At 37.4% G+C, this 21,805-nt stretch overlaps 1 protein-coding gene across 2 annotated transcripts in view; it reads right to left on the bottom strand.

The window, feature by feature from the left end:
- Nucleotides 1–21,805, bottom strand: part of HLCS (holocarboxylase synthetase) — a 132,361-nt gene that overhangs the window by 62,208 nt on the left and 48,348 nt on the right. The window lies entirely within an intron of this gene.

Below are 21,805 nucleotides of genomic sequence, written 5' to 3' on the forward strand. Positions count from 1 at the left end.
ACCAAGGAAGAAACAAGAGAGAACCATGACTACTTATGTGACAAATCCACATTTCTGCCATTTAGGTACTTAATATCACTCCTGAAATAAGATATTATACACAAATTTGGATAGTACAACATTTGGTTTCAAAAAAGATTGCAATAGATCTTTAAAATCTCAAGTATTTATGTAACCTCTTGTTTAACAAGTGTAGTATGTACACTACTGCACAGACACAACTACTTTCTAAAGTTAAAATCTTGCATATTTTGGATTTTGCTATTCCACTATCATCTTTTGCAGGTTTGAAACTCTATTTCTAAGTGTGATTTACAAACTCAAACCAGAACCTAAACCCAGTGAAATCTGTGGGATTTTCTTCTCCTCTCGATCTCCAAATAGAAGTTTTTGCAGAAGTGCACAGGTTCACCCCCCAAGTTATTAGAAAGGCCGACTTGAACATTTAATGTTAAAATTAATGTACTGTTAGGTTCGACTTTAGGAAAACTATGCTCTAAAGACAAGACAGAAAGGAAGGCATCTGTTTATAATTAGGAAAGATATCCTTGGCATAACTGACCAGGCTGTCGGTAAGTATCATGGCTAGGTAGAGTTTTAAGATTTCTTTTCTGGCGTGTGAATTTCCTAGAATCAAGTCACATTCTTACAGCTGATGCAGTCAGTACTCCAAGACTTTATGTGCACAGCAAGCTAAAAGCAGCAATCAAGATTCATGTGGGATTCCCATACTTGCTTTCACTAGTGAGCTCAAGTATTGTAAATAGTAAGAAGGGCAGCAAAGCACAATACTCAAGCTAACTCAGGTTAGGAATCCAGGCTCAACCACATACAACAGTGTTGCATATGCTGGTTTGAAACTAGTTTGCCAGATAAAGCATTCCCTCATGTTGGTATTTTGACTAGGAAAGTTAGCAAGAATCTTTTTATTTGCTCTTCTCTTGTTGTTATACATGTGTTTGAAATACCTAGTTCTTTTCTTTTCCCCCTTCTCTCCTCTAATGTCAGCAGGGCATCATTTGCATCAGCCCACATTTAATATGAACTAAATCAACAGATTCTAAAATAGACGGTCCACCATAAAGGAATAATACAAATTTGCTCTGTTTCAAATTTTTGAAATAAAGTGACTGAATTTTAATATTGCTGAGTTATCTGCTACTATCACCTACACAGCTACCAAGTTTACTGAGCACCTTACTGAGATATTTAATTAAAATTCTATTGACTTTTATCGTCACAACACTGTTATCATTTTAAAATAGCATGGCTCTAATCCCAGTTGACAGGTCTGGTCCTCTGCTTATTACATGGTTGCAAGAGTGGCAGCTTCTTGAATAAAACTTCACAACTATGAGTTATGTGGAACTAATGTAAGGAAGGCAAATTTCTATCATCATATACAATCCTTTGCACAAACACGAGAGATGCAAATGGCAGCTAAAACTATGGTGCTTGAACAATCACATAAATTTGTGAATGCTGGAGAAAAGGGAAAAATAATCAGGCTTTGCCCCACATGCACAACACATACAGTCCCTCATTTTCCTGTCCCTATAGAGCACATAGTCCTTCACTCTCACCTCAATTAGATGTCTGTTCAAGTTCTAGTTCATTTCCTGAACAGACTCATCTGAGAACAAGATAACTGAGTTCTCATCAGCTGAAAATTTTACTTTTGCTGAGGCTGACTAAAATCAAGCAGGTCAAAGTCTCTGTAGCTTGTCAGCTGGACTCCCAGCCAGAAATACAGACACTTTCACAAGCTCATGCAAAGACTAGCTATTCAAACAACTGAATTGAAATTACAGCCCATGAATCTCCATTGGGAAAGAATCAGCAAGTGGGCATAACATCTTCCAAACAGAAGACAACTGCCTCCTGAGAAACAGACTTAATTTAAGATCAAGAAAACAGAGTTTTAACTATTTACAGCAGTCTGAATTGGGAGTGCAGCTAGCTGTTCATTATACCTCTTGAAATGGCTGATCTTCTACTATCTTAGGGAAGCTGAATTTCTCAGAATTAGCTCCTCTCATACATAATTTCATCAATGTACGTGCCCACAAAAAAGGCATGCTGGTTGTATCCTCATCTGTGACATTAATTCCTAAAAAGGACAAGTAGTGTTCACGTCACAGTAAATAAGCAACAGCTATCACACATCAACCTTTAAATTATCTATCAGGAGCAGCAGTGCCTGAAAAGGAAATACTGCATCTTTAGCAAAATAAACCAATGAACCACCCACATGAACCAGCACTTACCCGATGCAGTGCAAATGAAATAGTGGTCTATAGTCATCCAGTCACCTAACCACAGTAAGGAAATATTGTTTCCTCCGAGGAATTCTTTCTCAAGGTCTCTGTTTAAGCACTTCATACTTCCATAATTCTGTCATAAGTACTTGGCAGAAGCTGTAATACAAACATAACAAATGGCAACCCTTACCAGATTACAAACTATAGTCTCTGAAACTTGGGCCTCCAGAGACATCTATTTTATATAGCAATTTTGTATGTGTAGAGATGTATCCAAGTGGAGCTGGAAGCTACACTTGCCAGAAGTACAGTAGCCGCTGACTATATTCCTAATTCTAGGCATCCCTGCTATTTAAGCACATTTCAGGGGATATTGTGACAAGGTATGAAAATTTCAGGCCACATTTCACAGTGCCCAGAGAGTTTTCTGGAAGACCTGTTGTTCTTTCCCTCAGTAGTATGTCTAAGGCATTGTCTTGCCTGACTTGACGCATGAGGTATTTGGGGGATAATTTCTGACCAGAATTTTAAAGCTGATGAAACCAGACCTACTGATGTTCTACATTTAAATGAGACTTGGAATGACCAAAGACACATCCAGGATACTTTGAGAAAGCCCCATTTATTGCTTGCAAAGCCATGCAGAAGGACTGCAGAAACAGTTCCAGCAGCAGCAGTTTTCTGCGACACTGCTGTGGAATTAAATTAGAACCTGTTACCAGAAAACCCACTTCAATTAGGTGGGGAGTGGGTCAAAGGGTGCAATTTGTATTCCTAGCTGAGCTTGCAAGGCTTTCTTCTTGCTCATGCTTCTGTTGTGCATGACACAAATATTTCATTTATATCAACAGTGCTGCTATCCTTTTGTAGTCACTTAAGTGCAGCTAATCAGAAGTCTCCTATGTTACAAATAAAAAATCACCTGTTTTACATCCTCTCCGTGCTATTTTGTAGAATCCACAGTACTGTAGGTCTAGAAAGTACATATACTGTGTCCTATTAAGAAAAACTCAGTATCACTCATTTTTAACCATCTTCTGCAGAGCTCTTCCCTTCACATTTCACATAAACTTTTGGTTTCCATAGGGACCACATCTGTTACTCATGGCATTCCTATTCAACACATGCAGCCTAACAACATAAATAAAATTTAGAAAGATGCTTGCTGACCATTACATTCAAATGTAAGAGGATGTACCTTTGGCTTTCTAACTTTTTATTTCTGTGATATGATACTATGAAAGAAATTACTTTTTTTCTTTCCAGAAACATTTACGCTCAGGCTTATTTTGCAACTTCTATTCAACATCCTGTAATACACATACAGCTATAAAATCTCCCATAGAGAAGGCAACTCTTCTGATATCACTTAGAATCTGAGAAGCAAATTTCATTTTAGTTATTTTTTTAGCTAATTTTGAAAATGAGATGTAACAATTCAAATCCTCCTAAGTGTTGAAATGAAATGTAATTTTAGTAATTCTCTGAATTATGTTCTGTCAACACAACAAGAAAGAGCTCCCACAAAATTTTTCCTATTTTAGCCTATCATAAACCTTATGAACGAAAGATGCATGGAGTTATAAGAACTAAAGGATGAGAAACAAATTACATTTTATTTTTCTTAATGTCCTGGTTTCAGCTGGGATAGAGTTAACTGTCTTCCTAGTAGCTGGTACAGCGCTATGTTTTGAGTTCAGTATGCGAAGAATGTTGATAACACCGATGTTTTCAGTTGTTGCTCAGTATTGTTTAGACTATAGTCAAGGATTTTTCAGCTTCTCATGCTCAGCCAGGGCACAAGAAGTTGGCACAGGACACAACCAGGGCACCTGACCCACAGTGGCCAACAGGGTATTCCATACGATGGGATGCCACATCTAGTATAGGAACTGGAGGGAATGGGGGCGAGGGATCGCCGCTCAGAGACTGGCTGGGTGTCGGTCGGTGGGTGGTGAGCAATGGCCCTGCGCATCATTTGTACATGCCAATCCTTTTATTACTACTGTTGTCATTTTATTAGTGTTATCATTATCATTATTAGTTTCTTCTTTTCTGTTCTATTAAACCATTCTTATCTCAACCCATGAGTTTTACTTCTTTTCCCGATTTTCTCCCCCATCCCACTGGGTGGGGGGGAGTGAGTGAGCAGCTGCGTGGTGCTTAGTTGCTGGCTGGGGTTAAACCACGACACTTAAATATGTTATAATCCAACGTTACTGGACAGTTGTAATTCATCCCTGAAAACACACAGCATAACAGTCACGTTAAAAAGGGCTGGGAAAGACCCTTGAAAAGTATTCTAGCTAGTTTCCAGAACACGACTAAACCTGTTCAAATCCCAAGCATAAAGAAATTAGAATACAATTTTTTTATCAAGTTACTCATATAGATGTATGAAAAAGATGCCTTAAAACATCACAAAACCACTTCATAAGATTAAATTTTGTCATATAAAAGACTAGAAGTAGATACTTGCTTCCTTCAGAAGTCTTCACATGCTTATGTTATTAAAGCTCACAACTGCAAATACATTTCATATACTGAAGCGTACATGAGTACATTTCTATTGGGTTTGCATGGCAAGGTTTTGGTAGTGAGGGGGCTACAGGGGTACCTCACATGAGAAGATGCCAGAAGCTTCCCCTATGTCTCACAGAGCCAATGCCAGCTGGCTCCAAGATGGACCCGCTGCTGGCCAAGTCAGCGATGGTGGTGGTGCCTCTGGGGTAACATATTTAAGAAGGGAAAAAAGTTGCAGCAGTACAGAAACTGCAGTCGGAGGGAGGATTGAGAATATGTGGGAGAAACAACCCTGCAGACCCCCAGGTCAGTGCAGAAGGAGGGGAGGAGATGCTCCAGGCACTGGAGCAGAGATTCCCCTGCAGCCCGTGGGGAAGACCCTGGTGAGGCAGGCTGTCCCCCTGCAGCCCAGGGAGGTCCACGGTGGAGCAGATCTCCACCTGCAGCCCGGGGAGGACCCCATGCTGGAGCAGGGGGATGCCCAAAGGAGGCTGTGACCCCGTGGGAAGCCCGCGCTGGAGCAGGCTCCTGGCAGGACCTGCGGATCTGTGGAGAGAGGAGCCCACGCTGGAGCAGGTTTTCTGGCAGGACTTGTGACCCCACGGGGGAACCCACACTGGAGCAGTCAGTGCCTGAAGGACTGCAGCCCGTGGGAGGGACCCACGCTGGAGCAGTTCGTTGAAGAACTGCAGCCCCTGGGAAGGACCCACGTTGGAGAAGTTTGTGAAGGACTGTCTCGCGTGGGAGGGACCCCACGCTGGAGCAGAGGAAGTACGTGAGGAGTCCTGCCTCTGAGGAGGAAGGAGCGGCAGAGACAACGTGTGATGAACTGACCGCAACCCCCATGCCCCACCTGCCTGTGCCGCTGGGTGGGGAGGACGTAGCAAACTCAATGAGTAAAGGCTGGGAAGAAGGGAGGGGTGAGGGGAAGATGCTTTGAGATTTAGTTTTTATCTCTCATTATCCTACTCTGATTTGATTGGTAATAAATTAGATTAATTTTTCCCCAAGTTGAGTCTGTTTTGCCCATGACAGTAATTGCTGAGTGATGTCCCTGCCCTTATCTTGACCCTCAAGCCTTTTGTTACATTTTCTCTCCCCTGTCCGGTTGAGGAGGGGGAGTGACAGAGCAGCTTGCTGGGCACCTGGCATCTAGCCAGGGTCAAACCACCACAACATTCTAAAATGAAATTCTTCTACCAGGTGTATTTGTTAAAAATATAAAGAGGACTAGTGCTTTTTGTTCTGGAAGCAAAATTATGAACAACATGGAGAAGAAAGAAGAAATTACTCAAGAAAACCCAACCAGGACTGTTAAATTCCCACATTCGGGAAGGTCAAATTATACTTTCAGTTAGAGCCTGTAGTCTCAACTTGTATATTTAGAGCCTGCTCAAAACAACTGTAGATTTAAAGAAAAAAAAGCAAAGTTAGAAAATGGCTCAAATATGACAGGTAAATTTAAGCCCCAGTCCTGTACCAAGTTCTACTTTGTAAGTATCCTTAAAACCACACACAGCCTCAACAAAAAGTTATGTGATTCGACATGCAAGTAAAAACACAAACAAGTCAGTCTTGAAGCAGCAGCAGGAATATTACAGAGAAAACATTATACCAAGTACTTCATGGCCAGTACTATTTCTGACCTTAATTTATGAGTCCACTTCCAGGCAGAACTGTTGTACCACCTTAAAAAGAAGGCTTTAAATTATTATATGCAATTAGTTTGGGGGGAAAAAACGAAGGGGGGGGGGGGGGGGGAGGCAAGGCAAGGGGATTCTAATTTCAGAAACAAACAAAAAAATGCAAAGACAACTAGATTGATCGCAGTCACCAAAAAAAGAAGCTGCTCTCCAAGAAGGACAGGATAACAGCCTCTGTTGTTAGAGATTAAATCACTTGTGCCATTTACTTATACAAGCTGCATAAGACTGACAAACAGTAGGCTGGACTCCTGAACAATTAAAAGAACTAAGGACATGGATATAATGAGGAGCAAAACAAAACATAAACATATCATCATTTCTTGCAGGTAGTGACAAAATTTTGAGTTGATAGAGATGAACAAGCAGAATAGAATTTCTTTTCCACTGTAGATCATACTCACCCATTACGGCCTGGCAGAAGAGAAGCAGTGCAGAGAAGAGGAGAAATTTAAGGAGGGAAACAGCTTCTAGTCAGTAGATTTTGACAAAAGACTGAAACAGTTATACACTCATGATTATGGGTTGGCTGAATCTGAAGAAGAAAAATCTGTAGTAGAAGCAAATAAGGTATCCTGAGAACTTCTTGATTCTGCTTGAAACACAAAACCTTAATGTGAGCATCTGCCATACAGCTGGTGCTTTAAAACAGACGTAGGTAAAATCAGAGTGGGCATAAAACTAGCTCACATTTTCTGAAACCAAATCCAACTCAGATTACTGGCAAATAATGCAGACAACACACATATCCTAGTAACATGAATATCAGTGTTTCAAAACCACCCTTCAGAATGTGTTCACACAGAAAAAAAAACTACATGTAAATGTACCTAAAGCTAGGAAGACCTAATACACTATATAATATGGTCCAGTGCAGAAATCTACACAAAAATGGCATACACACCAATAATCACCTACTTAGGAAAAACCACATCTAGGATCATATTCCTACTCTTCTTGTAATGAGGTCTGTATGAGTCACTGCATAAGATGGAGAGATGGTTAATGTATTTTGAAACCTGAAAACCAGAACGAAGCACCTCAGATTTACTAGAACACATAAAACTGAAAACACAGACTAGGCAAATACTTCTGCCTTACAGCTCGTTCCCTTGATGATATTAATATCACACAATAAAAAAAAAAAAAGACCTTTAGAAATACTGAAGTACATGAGAGATTGAAAACAAAACAATCAAAGTTTGTGATTTTTTTTAAAAAACTAAAGTACAGTTTGTAATACACAACCTTCAAAATTTAAGTTTTTTTAATAGTTATGTGGTTGAAACTTGTAAAAACATTCACAACATGATTTTTTGGAATTCAGTGTTTACTAGTTCTGTTAAATACAGGAAAAAAACCACCCTAGTTTACTGAAGAGCAGCTCATTCATGTCACCTAGCACTGTATGGGATGTGACTACCAGCTGGGTCCACAACCACCTAGAATGGGCGAGCAGTCCCAGCAGGCTAGCCTGCAAAGCTGCCTGGCATCTCTTCTGTGAAGTCCAGAGTGGGGTGCCTGGAACATTGTTGTAAAACACCCCCAACTTTCTCTTCAATCAAATTAATATGTGTACTCTCCAATGTCAGCATCCATTAGATATAGAGTACAAGATAAACACACACATAAAATGTTCATGTGAATTATCTCACAGTACAAGGAAAAGTGAAAAAGAAATTATAGCATAGTTTGACTCTTGGCGGGTTTTTTTGTATTTTATTAATCTCTGACCTAGTACTTTGTAATCTGAATTTAGCTTAGGCTTTCCCTATACAGTAATCATCACTGCAAAAAACCCTTCCGTATTTCCAATAAGGTTTTGCTAGGTACTAGATAAATGCAGCTGCAGACCTAGCCAAGTAATTAAGAGAACCTGGTTCTGGATCCAGTAAATGCAATTGGCATTTCTACATTTCTTGTTTTAACACCATCTAAAGATTTCTTTTTAAAGAACTGAATAAAGTGTGAGTGTAAAGTACGGGAAGAATTCTGCTGGGGATTTTAATTAAAAAGCTCTAGCCCTCCATCATTAGAAAGCCTCCCTGACATGAGTCAGAGAACAGTTAAATAAAAGGAAAATTTACATCCAAAATCTTGAAAAATCTAGGGTTACCACACTTTATGAGCCATGTCTAATTTGTATGTGGCACATCTGGTATAATAGATATGATATACAAGCAGCCAAATATTTGAAGTAAAAGTCTTTCCCAGTGCTAAAATAAACAGCACTTCAGATTTTTGCTCAGCAATTTTTGCCCAGTGGAAGAGGAAGCAAGGAAGGAAGAGTACTTATCTACTTATCTACTGTTACACTCTACCACTTATGAATTATCAGTCACTCACCGAGATTTTTGGTTTCAAATCCAAGTAGAAAGCATTCCATTTCACTTGGTTCATGTTTGCAATATTTCACTGCTTAACTTGGCAAAACATCAAAACAGAACATTTTCACCCTTCTTAACCTCTCCTGTTGGCACACCAGTTTATTAAGCTAATGCCTCATAGCAAATTACCATTTTCCCTCTAAACCAATATAATTCTGTTGTCATGAACACCCTGTATTACAGCTTCAGCCAGCTGGAGATATTCATTCCTTCACAGGTAAAGGGCTACAGTTTCTGTCCAGTTGTCCCCAGTTACTAGTGAAATATAACTTGTCAATATTATCTGTTCTGATCACCCCCAAATGCTGAAACCTCCAAATAGTACCTTAGATGAAAAACAGGTTATCAGTTAGAATCCTAATGTGCCAATTATCTGCACTCCCAAAAGCACCTACCATACTTTCTATGTCCATGCCATGTCGAAATAAAAACCAGAAGTCTGGAACAGTAACATACCTTCAGCAAGGAGCTAATGATGACCAGCAGACATTCTCCCAGACTGAATTACATTATAGCCAACATGTAACAGGACCTGCTTATTGATTGACCTGGACTTCATAAAAAAGAAAACTTCAATTTTACTCCAAGTTTACTTATTCTTCCCTTTTCCTCCCATCCTCCTCCCAAAAATCTGACTATCTTGTATCTAAAATCTTCAGAGTAAATGGTGTCTCTGTTCCCTTTACTAGCTGGTTTCCATAGAATTCTGAGTTGAACTTTCTGGTGAGTCTTGCAGAATAGTATCAATTAGCATTAAGTATACAATGTGTTACACCTATTCTGGCAGATGTCCCCAAAACACATTTATGTCTATCTCTTCTTGTCTACTCCTATTTCTGCATAAAGTGCTAGATAAAAATATTATTTCTGCAAGCCATAGCTGAAAACAGTTCAATCTTATGAGTTCATTCTTTCCTTTTGGTTTTTTGAAGTATATGTTGTTAGTTAAAGAGAAGGTGGAATTGCGCTGAATTTCATACTTGATACTACTCTTTAGTCATACTGTGAAAACAGTCAGAAGTTTGAATCCATTCCTTAGCGTAAAAAATGTCTTAGCTGTTTTTAGGAAGAACAAGCAGATGAAAAGTAACAGAGAAGGTAGAGAAGGCAGCATGCAAATTCCTGACAACACACATCAGAAATATGTGCAATTTACACATTTCAAGTCAGCTGACACTTACAGAAAAAGGGAAGGGGTGATTTAGAATATTACTCATTCTTTTTAAACTATTTAATCATTACAACTTACTCGTTCCAAACCATGTTCAGAACTGCTGGATTTAAAGCAGACCAATGAAGAGTTTTGAGACAACAAAGTATAGGAAAAGCTAAATTCAATGCAGTTTAACAAAACAATTTTTTTTCCAGCATATACCAGGTCAAGATCTGAGCTCCTAACTGAAGTAAGATTGATTTCTCCCAATTTTTTTTTTTTTTTTTACTTAACGGTCAGAAACTATCAGAATTATTTTAACATGAAATTACTTTTCAAAAAAAAGACATGAGTTCTGCAATTTCTAGTTTTAATAATTGGTACTAATTAATTGTAGTAACAAGAAGTTATATCTTATCCATCTCAAACATGAAATTGAACCAAAACCTAAAAAATAAGGAAATAAAAATTACTGATAATAGCAAAATACTGGAAATGTGTGAGGAAACTACTGGGAATAGAAATAAACATCATATAAGGAGAAATCTTCTTTTTATTGTCCTCAAAAGATAAGCATGAATTTGCAATCCTTGTCTATAACAAAGATTAAGAAATAGAATAAATTTGCCTAGAAGATTTTAATATGGTTTTTATACCTAAAGTTATAACTGCTTATATAAATTACTAGATCAAATTAAGACCATTTTATAATACCACTTATGGTGCTGTGAAGGCCATGTTTGGCTGTTAAACAAAATAATTCCTCCTCTTTCTCTGTCAGAAGGGTTAAAAAAAAACCCTCAGGAACATGGCATGCAGTGAAATACCTATGACAATATATTCTGTAATCAATTTCCAGCTCTGTGGCTACAGCACATGGCTTTGTGGAAATCTGAGTTAATCAAACAAACTTCAGTTCCTAGGGACAAGATTAGAATAGTGAGTTAATTTCACTGCAAAGGTGATATCCTGTGCCTGAATGTGGTTTTCTAGTCTGAATGTTTCCATACAGCAGACATTTCAACCCGCCACACCAAGAATCTTTAATTGTCATTACTTCTTAAAAGGAAGAAACCTCCTGGGATAAGGATTCTTTCCTACTTGAGGCTTTATAGCCTGCTGGTGCTGTGGTGCAGAAGGGCATCTTCTGTCTATTTTTTCTGTCAGCACGTAGTCAGTATTCTGATGGAGAAAACATGCCCCAGAAGAACTCTGCACTTTGTTCCAAAGAAAACCACGTAAACGTTAACAACTGAATGGCAGCAGAATGCTGATGCTAAGATAGAAATTAAAAGACAGGCAAATAAGCTGGAGTCACAGCGTTCTACTGACTTTCCAACACCCTCCCATTAAAAATTCTACTACAAGACATATCCAAGCCACTCACAGCTGCTTTTCAAAAACCTTGGCAAAAGGTGATTATTTCACTTTTCTTTTTTCAAACGGACAGATAAATTGTGATGGAAAATATTAAACGTTCCACAAGCATTGATCCTTGCTAACCTGACATGGTCTACTAACTTAATATTATTCTCTATCATGTGAATTCTACATGACATCAACTACCACACAAGATTTGAAATGTGCATTAAAGCAGGTGGCCACCAGCAATTTCTTTTATATCCCACATCTGGTACCATACTCCATATAAAGTATACACATTATCCTTCGCTAATAAATCAAGACTTGAGTGAGAACTCTTTATCTAATTTCCAGTCTTGAAACTTAAAAGCTGTAAAATAATATTCTTTCTTTTTTTTCTGCATCTGTGGACAGTATTTTAAACCATTTTCTTCTTTCAGGGAAGCTTGACAGATGGCTTACTGAGATTATATGAGCATTCTTCTGTATTACTTCATAAATGTATGATCTTGACAAAACTTCTGTTTCAGAAGCCAGTAGCACAGAGCTTATTGGAGGGAAAAGGTTAAAAAACCCTAATAAAATAGAAAAATTCTTCTTTCTCCTAGGGCTGGGATGAGCTTCTATATTCAATAAGGAAAGAAAATGGGGTTTGGTACAAGATCAGTACTTCATCAGAGAGTTATATCCAATGCCAGTAATAAACAGTTCTAAAACAGCTTGTAAGCCTGTGTGATACCCCTGACACCTGCATTTACACCAGTATATCAAACAACTATTTTTTCCGAGGGCATCAAGTCCTGGTTACTCCAGTGAAGAGTAAAATATTATTTTTAGCCACTAAAGCACTATCTGCATGTTATTCCTTCAGTGTTCATAAATCTCAGTTTCACTGCAACAGTCATATTGTGCAATACACATCCTTAAAAGGAAGCTGGTTCTGTAGGAACTAGTTTGCAAGACCAAATTAGTTTCTCATTTAGACATACAAGAAAATCAAGTCTTACATTTAAACAAAGCAACTGATTATATGGGTGAAATAGTTTAGTAGCAGATGATGCAGCAGTATAAAAATACATTGTTCTCTTTCACTAAGCCCAGAGCCCATCTAGGTCTACCAATAAGTTTTAGCAGCTTAGAAACGGGTGAATGAAATTCCATTTTGAAATTTTAACTGCCTATCCAAGGATTTGAACGAAGATAGTAAATTAGTGGATGGAAAGCATTACAGTCAGGTGGAATGAATTCTGAAGCTTTTCTACTGTCATGTAACATGCAATTTAATGAATTAGATGATATCCAAAAAGTACAATGTAATATGTTGTAAACTGCATTTTTAAAAGCATGAAATATAAGCAATTTGTGAGATTCTGATTAGGTATTAAAATTTTTTTATGATGGTAGGGAAGATTAAAAGGATGACTAAAAATAAACAAGCAAACCAGGACATCATAATTTACAGATTTAGTTATGACTGTAAGCAAAATTATTATTTAGCCTTCACAAAATAAAGTGCTCCCCTTTCCTGATACTCCCTAATTTTCAAACAAACAAAAAAAAGAAATGGAATCATCATGTGCTTAAGTGGAGTTATTACCAGTCTTTATAACTTCAGAAGAAATCAAACTCAAACACCATGTAAATTATCTTTCAGTAGATAATTTGCCTTTTTAACAAGGGAGTATTGAGGTTTTGATCAGTAACTGGTTTGCTAAGCACACTGACAACATGTAGATTTTTCCCCAATTAATAGTGATCTTCTTACATCCCACTTATTTTACCCTAAGCTTAGCATATTTGCTAAAGAAATATTCAGTAAATACAGATAACATTTTTTTCCCTTGAATGCCATATTCTTATTTCCTCTTTCCTATGTCTCAGCCTCCATCTCCCTACTTTTTTTTCTCCTCGTTTTCTCTTCAGTATGCCTCTTCATATTCTTCTGTGAATGGACAGACTGATGATCCATTCAAACACAGATCAAATGAAAAATGTCTATAGGGCAGTTTATAGTTGTATTCTGCAACTGCTTAATGTAATATGCCATATGTGTTTGCAAAGAATCCTTTAAAATTCTTTTGGGTTTTTTATGTAAGATAATATCATCAGTAAAAATAGTGTCAGTTCAAGTTTCCAAAAAACATTTGGAAGTTCATCCACGTTTAACAGTTAGGCAACAAGAACAATGCCAGTAAATTCTTTTGAAAGCAACATGAGGTACAGCATTTTATAGCAATCCTGGGGATCACAAAATTGCAGTGGGGGAACCTCGCTTCTTTTACACACCATTCTACAGGCCATGACATTTTAGGCTAAATGATATGAGGTGTGATAAACGCAAGCCTTCGTTTGAATACAAACAGATTCTTAAAATATTTTAACTAGGAGTATAAGTGAAAATAAATTAGGCCAGTGGGATTTAGCTAAAGAATTCAGATTCTGTGGGATTTTCTTAGTTTACTACTTAAGTTAGAAATTATACAAGCTTTGCAAGTTTTTGGCTCTGGAAACAATCAGGGAATTATTCTGAAATTAAATCACTATCTTCTGACTGGCAGCATAGGAACAAACACAAATCAGTGTATTTATTCTTAACACCACTGGAGCAGGTGCTGTCTAAACTTCTCTAAACAGCCATGCCGTAAGTTTCTTAGCTCCTACCTTAGCTCCCATACTGTTGTAAGTCCAGCCTCTTTTTCTTAATTTTTTTTCTAACAAGGGCAAAGAGATGGAGCTGTGCAAAATGAAAACTGAAAGCCATGATCCAACTTCAAGTTTCTAAGAAATCTGATTACCCTCTTCTCCCTGTGTAGTCAGAATGAGAAACTGGCACCTCCAGAGAATAATTCAGACTTTGTGCAACTGCACTTAGTTGTAGTTCAGCATTCAGATCTTTTCAAATAAAGGCAGTTAAAGTAAAAAACTAGCACACAGCATGTATGTTTCCATGGCTGACAACAGTGATTCTTCCCGTCAGCTTCCTGAAACGATCAGACAAAATTTATTCTGTAGATGTAATTCCAAGGCTGAGATAGCCCCTATGCATCACTTAAAGCAAGTGTAATGGCCAGAGAAGTTGCCAAAGCAACACATACTGGGCTCCCCTTCTTCTCCAGAATTCCCATTTTCTGAAAAAAATAGGGAGTCTGTCTGGAACTTAAATATAGGTCAAGTGTAAGAAACACGTACTGCCCAGCCAAGTGGATTCTTAAATAGTTCCTAAACTGGGGCTTCCTCAGCCACACATAATGTGGGCAACCCGTTAATCAAACGCATGATCAAGTCACTTAGATACCTATCCGCTATTCTGTTTTATTTGAATGTAACGTCTTCAACTTATTCTTTTACTAGTCTGATCATTATAACAATTACAGTAAAAAGGTATGAAGGAGAAAAGCAGATCCATGACTTGTCCAAGAACTGAGCTACTCAATGGCGTTAATCAGGGAGGCGGGGAGGTTGTTTCATCTGACCACATTATCAACATATGTAGTTTTGCTATGCCTTACTGTTAAGGGAAAGGCCACTGCCCGAGCATTCCCGGTGACTCAAGGAGCTGCGCACACACCACCCGAGTCTTTTAACGGTTCGGACCGGAGTCCCTTCACAGCGGGTGGCTCCAGGGAGCTGACGGATGCCCCTTCCGACTCCTCACACACACACTCACCCTCAGGCGCTTCCTCTTCCCTCAGGCTCGACCCCAGGTTTTGTGAAGCAGAGTCTTCGACATGATGTACGTCAGACGAATTTATTGAGCGGTACGGCGGTATAGGACAGCTCGAGCTGGGTGCCTCCGGAGAGGGACCCCGAACAAAGAAATGTCCGGGCAATTATACCCTTACAATCTAAGTTCCTTCCCCACATATGACGGTTTGGTCCAATAGTGATATTTGGGTCTGGGGTCTTGTTCCTCATTGGATCCTTTTTCTGTCTCCAGGCAGGCCATTCCCTTTGTTATCTCCAAGAGGCAGCTTCTGCTGACAGAAGCGTAACTACCGTATTTTTCCCATGATAAACCTTCTCGGGGCCCCCCTTCATGTAACTAAGTAGTTGTTCACTGCTTGTGGCCTAAGGCTTTAGCAAGTCTTTCTATTAATGCTATACAACGAATTTCATCTGAGATAGGAAGTGACTATACAACAGATTCCGTTTAAGCTCCTATAACACTTACTCTCCCCTTTTTAAGTCAACGGGTCATGTCCTACACCGACTTATGCCTGTCTTTGAGTTTTTAACTTATTCCTATAAGCACATGACTTCATTAGAGGCTGTATTCTGATCTGAGCTCAGATCGGTGGCAATAAGGTGGCAGGCTTCCCAGTGCGCAGAAAGCCATTTGAAGAACAAGGACAGCCCTACCTGGTATGTGTTCGCACTGACACTACAGAACTGACACTGTTATACTCAACATGCTACAAAACAATGACTGAACAAGCATGAAAATCTCGTTCTCAATGAAGTGCAAACATAAATCCGGAAGTGCTTCTGCGTAGTTTAAGCTTATCAACAGTTTTTACTAAATAAAAGTTAAAATTCAAAGGCAGACTCGACAGTCACAAAGTTAGCAACTGAATAGCAACAATATACATGTAATATGTTATAATTAATATTATAAACATATATAACAAGATTATATATATTATTATGATATATTGTATTCTATTACATGTATTATATTATATACTTTTTCAAGTTAATCCTCTTCTTCAAAAAAATATGATGATTTGTAACTTCAGCATTCAATTTTTTTCATCTTAATACAAAAAGTCTGTTTTAAAATGTGTGCATGAAAACAGCACCGTGTAAAACAAAACAGTAGGACGTTATTGAAACCCTTCCATTTCCATTCTTTAGCTCTCATTTTAACTGTGCAGTCTTACAGGGTTTCCTCTCATATTTAACAAATGAGGAGTGCTCCAAGGCTACATGTGTATTCATACGACAATGTGAATTGTTTAGGAACTTCCAGCAGCAGGGTAACACAATATACTTACTATAAGAGTTCAACGTGGGTTAATTGCTCTGCAAAACGGGTATCTTTTTTTTGTGACTCAATCCCCTTTGGGAATGCCAAACCTCCCCCTGCACTGACAGAAACCGTGCAAGCAGGGGGCCCACTTCATTAACAGGAAGAAAATCTACTAATTTTACGTAACAAAAAAATAGAGAGGAACATATTTTGTCTTCAATTCCATGAAAAATCAGACACACAAGGTGCGTGACAGGAAAATAGGGACCTAATTGTTTAGCACCCTCAAGAACTGTTCACAACAGGTGGAAAGAAAGGCACGGAAAATTGACGCAAAGGAGATGACAAATCCTAATACAGAAATCTTTCAGCAAGCATGTAATGAAAAATGGTGTTGCAGAGAAGAGTCTGGGAATGGCACAGAACCAAATCAGTGCCAAAAACTTCCGAATTCCTCCCTTTCTACAGGCGAGGAAGGGAACAGGCTCTTGGCTGTATTACAAAAATTCCTGCATGATCTTTTATTATCAGGCTGAAGGACAGCTTTCTCTAACACTGGATGATGCAAAACACTACCAATAAGTGAATGGAAGACTAAAGTATGAAATACTATACATTTCAAATTAAATTAGCAAAAATTACTGTTGAAATTAATTTGATTTGATTTAAGGGAAACAAACATATTCAGTTATTTGAGCTAATCTTTATCACCAAAGGAAGACGCAAAATATTGAATATAAAAAAACCCTTAAGGAAAACAGACACGGAAGCAGCTATTCCAATGCACTAACTTTCATCTTTTGAGAACAAAAAGCCCTTCAACCCTATAAATAAAAAACCCAGAAGTTTAAAAGTTAGTAAGCCCAATGACAAAAAGAACAAAGGAAGATGATATTATATCAAGGCTAAGTTAAATGGGAGGGATGTAGATTAAAAGCATAAAATTCCTTAAAGAGCAGATCTATTGCCACTAGTATTTAACTTCAGTTTTTAGGCTAGATATTCATCAAGCAAAGCATTCCTATCCCACACGACAGTTTAACAAACAAACAAAACCAAGGTATCTAAGCTTTTAAAACCAATCTGAATTATTGTGAGAGCTCTCTGCACAAAGAAGTACTCATTATCCAAACTTATAAAATATTTTTGGTTATGTATCTGTAGAAAAGATTATCTGTAAAATGCATACACCATTTAAATGCAACTGACCAGCTTATCAGCACACATTTTTAAAATATCCACCATCAATGCCTCTTTCTTGAGAGAAAGGCATCCTTCCTGCCCACCATGGTATCTTCCAGCTCTCCAACATGCATTCTTGAGGGACAAGGGTGTAGGGGCTTAATTTCTACAAACTGTTAATGTTGGGGATAAAACATATATTTATAGCAGACAATGTACTAGGATAGTCTCACCATGCTAAAAAGACAAAGATTACTCTTTGAAGACTTTGTAGTTCAGCAACACATACGTCTTCAAGAAAGGAAACCACAAGGTCTGTAATGCAGCTTGCAGTTGGTTTTGACTATTACAGCAAAACAGCTTCCTCCACCCACCTGAACCTAGATGATGAGGCATGGCGACCTAAATTAATATTAAAAGTAGTAAACAATTTCCACAGCTTTTAAGAAAATGGTCAATCAAGTTAGGCCAATAGTTGTAAGAGGAATAATTTTGACTTGTAGTTACAGTGCTAGTGGAATTCTGAGGCAAGTATCTGAGAAGGGAGGCTTTACACAGGTACGCCTGCCTGATGATGAAATGAAAACAAGCACTGTGACTGTATGGCATATTTTGCAAAGGCTATATTAATGCCAAGTTTCTACCTTCAAATGACATTTCAAACCACTCCCCACAACATACCTGATTTTCATTTGTTTTCTAAAATATATAGTGTGAAGAGAGAATAAGGGAGATCACCGAGATGCATGCAATGACTAAACATGAGGCCACTGTCTTTACATAGAGTAACACATCACAAGGATTTGGGAAAAAAATAATCACTAAGTATAAAATATAATTTGTCAATCCCAACTTGTCTGCTTGTGCCTCTGAAGTGCGATTCCGACCTCCTTCAGCTATGTGCTGCTCTTACTTTTCACTAACTCATACCTGCATTAGCAGCACACATATTTGAATACAACTAAAACAAGAGTTTTAAAGTGAGTCTTAATGCTCCCTTTCCAAAATTAGAGCTGTAGTACAATTTTTAAAAATTAAACAATATTAATCTAGAAAAGCATAAAGAAAAACTAAAGGGGCACCAATGATGTAAAGGATTTTCTTTTTCAAAGCTTTTAACTGTTTGGAAATTGTTTATTCTAAGCTGACATTTTATTTAAATATCCTATTCAGCAATTATGAAGGCAACTTCATCCCACATTTCATTTCCACTAAAATTCACCATTTTTGTGTCAAACTCTTCCTAACAACGGCACTTTGTGCTTCTTAAATATTGGGGAAAAGGGATCCACAATGGCATTTCATATAGAATATATCACATGCTGGCTTAATCATGTATAAATCAAATCTTCTGCCAACTAAAACATTAAAACAGGATATAAGGTGCCAGTAAAGAATAAAACTGAAATGTATATCTAATTAGTTTATCTTATAATGAAATGCTTGTGAAACCATTCCAGCCAATTAAGAGTGTGCTAGAAATATTTCTTTATCAATCTCGGGTCTTGTGAGTCTAATAACTATGTCTCTACAATGTAACACCTGTATCACTATACCAGATGCATCCTCAAAAAATAATGGTTTCATCTTAAATCATGCAATCCCAGGCATGCTCTGAGGAGAGGAGACAGAGAAAGTGGAACCACTTCTGGCAAGGTTAACCTGTTCAGTTGGCATTAGGATAAATATCTTTGAAGACAAGGTTTCTGAACTGAAACTTATAGAAAGAATTTCCTTTTAGAGAAAAAACAAGGAAGCTTCTAATCTTTGGTAAGGATTTTAAATCTTAGTTTAAGAAATAAAAATGGAAATGCTTTTAAAAATAGCCTCAAATGGTTCAAATAAAGCTTTTAACAGGAAATCATAAAAGCAATATTGATCATTTAAAACTATATGACATTTAAACAAATCTTTATTTTACAATTAGACTAATGCCATTTAGTTTTAGACACCTACAGGTGAATTCACACTTCGTTTGTTACCATAGGACACATAAATGGACACCAGTGATAATACAGTGTGTACGTTAATACGGAAACTGCCAAGACCTGCCATCTGGAGAGCTAATGAACAATCAAGAGATCCCAAATTAAACTACAGAATTTTCCCTTAGAATCTTTAGGACAACACTGTCAAGTTCAATCTATTCACTTAGCCTCCAGAATCAATTTTTCAAACTTTATGACAGGTCTAATAGTTTCCACCTGTTCCTCTTGCTTGACTTTTGACTGGCACGTTACCAGCCAGGGTGGAAATGCAGACAAAGACCCCTATTAGGCTCCGGCTGTTTCTCCACTGTGAGGTTGCTCAGCCATTAAATTAGTTCCAGCCCACTTTCTCCTTCCACATCTTAATTTTGGGGGGGTATGAAGGTTTGGGGAAGTGGAAAGGAAGAGAGACAAAAGTCTGATATTCAGTTGGTGGGCAAGGTATAAGAAAATGTAAAATCATGAAAGTTAAATGCTGAATTTATTTATGATTTACTAACTAAATAATTTACTAACTAAATTTATACTAATCACACTAATTAAGTTCCTGAGGTGTCTGTATGGTATTTTCAATCATCACAAACCTGGTAAAATTTGAGATACCCTAAGAGTCTATCACATAACAAGCACTTATTGCAATACATGATTACATAAACACAGTATTGCAATTTTTTTCCTGGGAATCATGAATGAACAATAGATACCTATTTTTGGTTCAGGCAAAGAAAATCTTTTTTCCTGATATATGTTTTCCTTTCATTCAGAATTGGTAATTAGAAAAAAGTGTCATACACATATCCTAACAAATTCATATTGGTTCATTTGGAAGTACCTTAAAAACCTGACAACTTTTTTCTTCAATAAAAATTACCTAATAGGTATTTGCATCAATTTCTAGTGATTTATGAAATGCTATCATCTGTGAACACTCAAGGTACTTTGCTGAATTGCAAATCACATGGACTACATTATTCTATTATCTATGACAACAAAGTATTTACCATAACATCAACCATAATACTTAAGTATTTTAACTTATTAAAACAAAGGTCTTTCTGTAAGATAAATTTGTTTGAATTGTAATCTGACTGAGATCATCTTTCCAGTATAAGCTACTTAGAGCCAGGACTTCTAGTTTACACCTTACCTGAAAACTGACTACTGAAGCTGCATCATGATGGGGAAAATCTTGAAGACCTACATCTGTAAACATTACATTTGGACTACTTAATGTAAAAAAGCAACCTGAGTGCTGACCACTCTGCTGGTACAGCACTTTAAAGATAAGAGAGTAAAGGTTCCTCAGTCACTGGAAAACCAAGCACACTTCTCTTAGCTGTCTTGCCTTTCTTGATAATATAATCATATATAAATTGGCAGACATGATTCTATTTAGCTTGTGATATCTAAATAAATTCACAAACCTCTGAATTATATACCTCATCTTACTGAGATGTGTGAATAATGTTACTGAGAACCACCACCAAAAACAACTGTCAGAGAAGAAAGGTCTTGACCTATTAAATTACCACTTTGTCGGTTTCTTCACAGTACTTCTGCTTTCAATCTAGTGGGCTGAACATGCTTTGAATACTAAAAATTAAGAAGCAAATGCTACAAATGCTTCTATAAAATAACTCTTTTCTTTGTGGCTTCTTATTGAACTAGCATGTCTGTCTATGTCCAAAAGCCACTGCAAAATCAGTTGCAGGATGAGTATATAGATCTGGGGGGAGTGGCAAAATTAGATAGCAACATTTTTTTAATGTGTGTGCACGAGTACATATGCACACATGGAGAATAGCTTGGAATTAAAAGAGATTTGTATTTGATTCCAACTGTCTCTAAATTGCAATACTTCAGCACAAATTATCAGTGTCAACTGTAAGACTACAAACTGATTTACTTTAATACTGTTATAATGCATCCTCATTCACAGATTTTGTGCACATATATTCTAAAACAAATCACCTTTATTACTTGCAAGAGGTATATTCTGTAACATATCAGTCTCACAGTTTAGGCTCTCTAGCTGAGAACTGAAGCTATTATTGCTGGTTAACTAATCAGTTACGATAACATTCAAGATGATTTAACTGATGATGTTTATTAAAAAAAAAAATCCAAACCAAAATTCCTGAGGTTATTTTCAACAGTAAAATTCATCTGCAATTTCTGCAGATAAGTTAACACTGATACTCAAAAGTAGCTACCAAGAAAAGTTATAGCTGCAGGTAGAAACACACATAGAATAATCTGTCCTGAAGAGCAACAACT

The sequence above is a fragment of the Accipiter gentilis genome, chromosome 32, assembly GCF_929443795.1.
Source record: "Accipiter gentilis chromosome 32, bAccGen1.1, whole genome shotgun sequence".
Taxonomy (NCBI): domain Eukaryota; kingdom Metazoa; phylum Chordata; class Aves; order Accipitriformes; family Accipitridae; genus Astur; species Astur gentilis.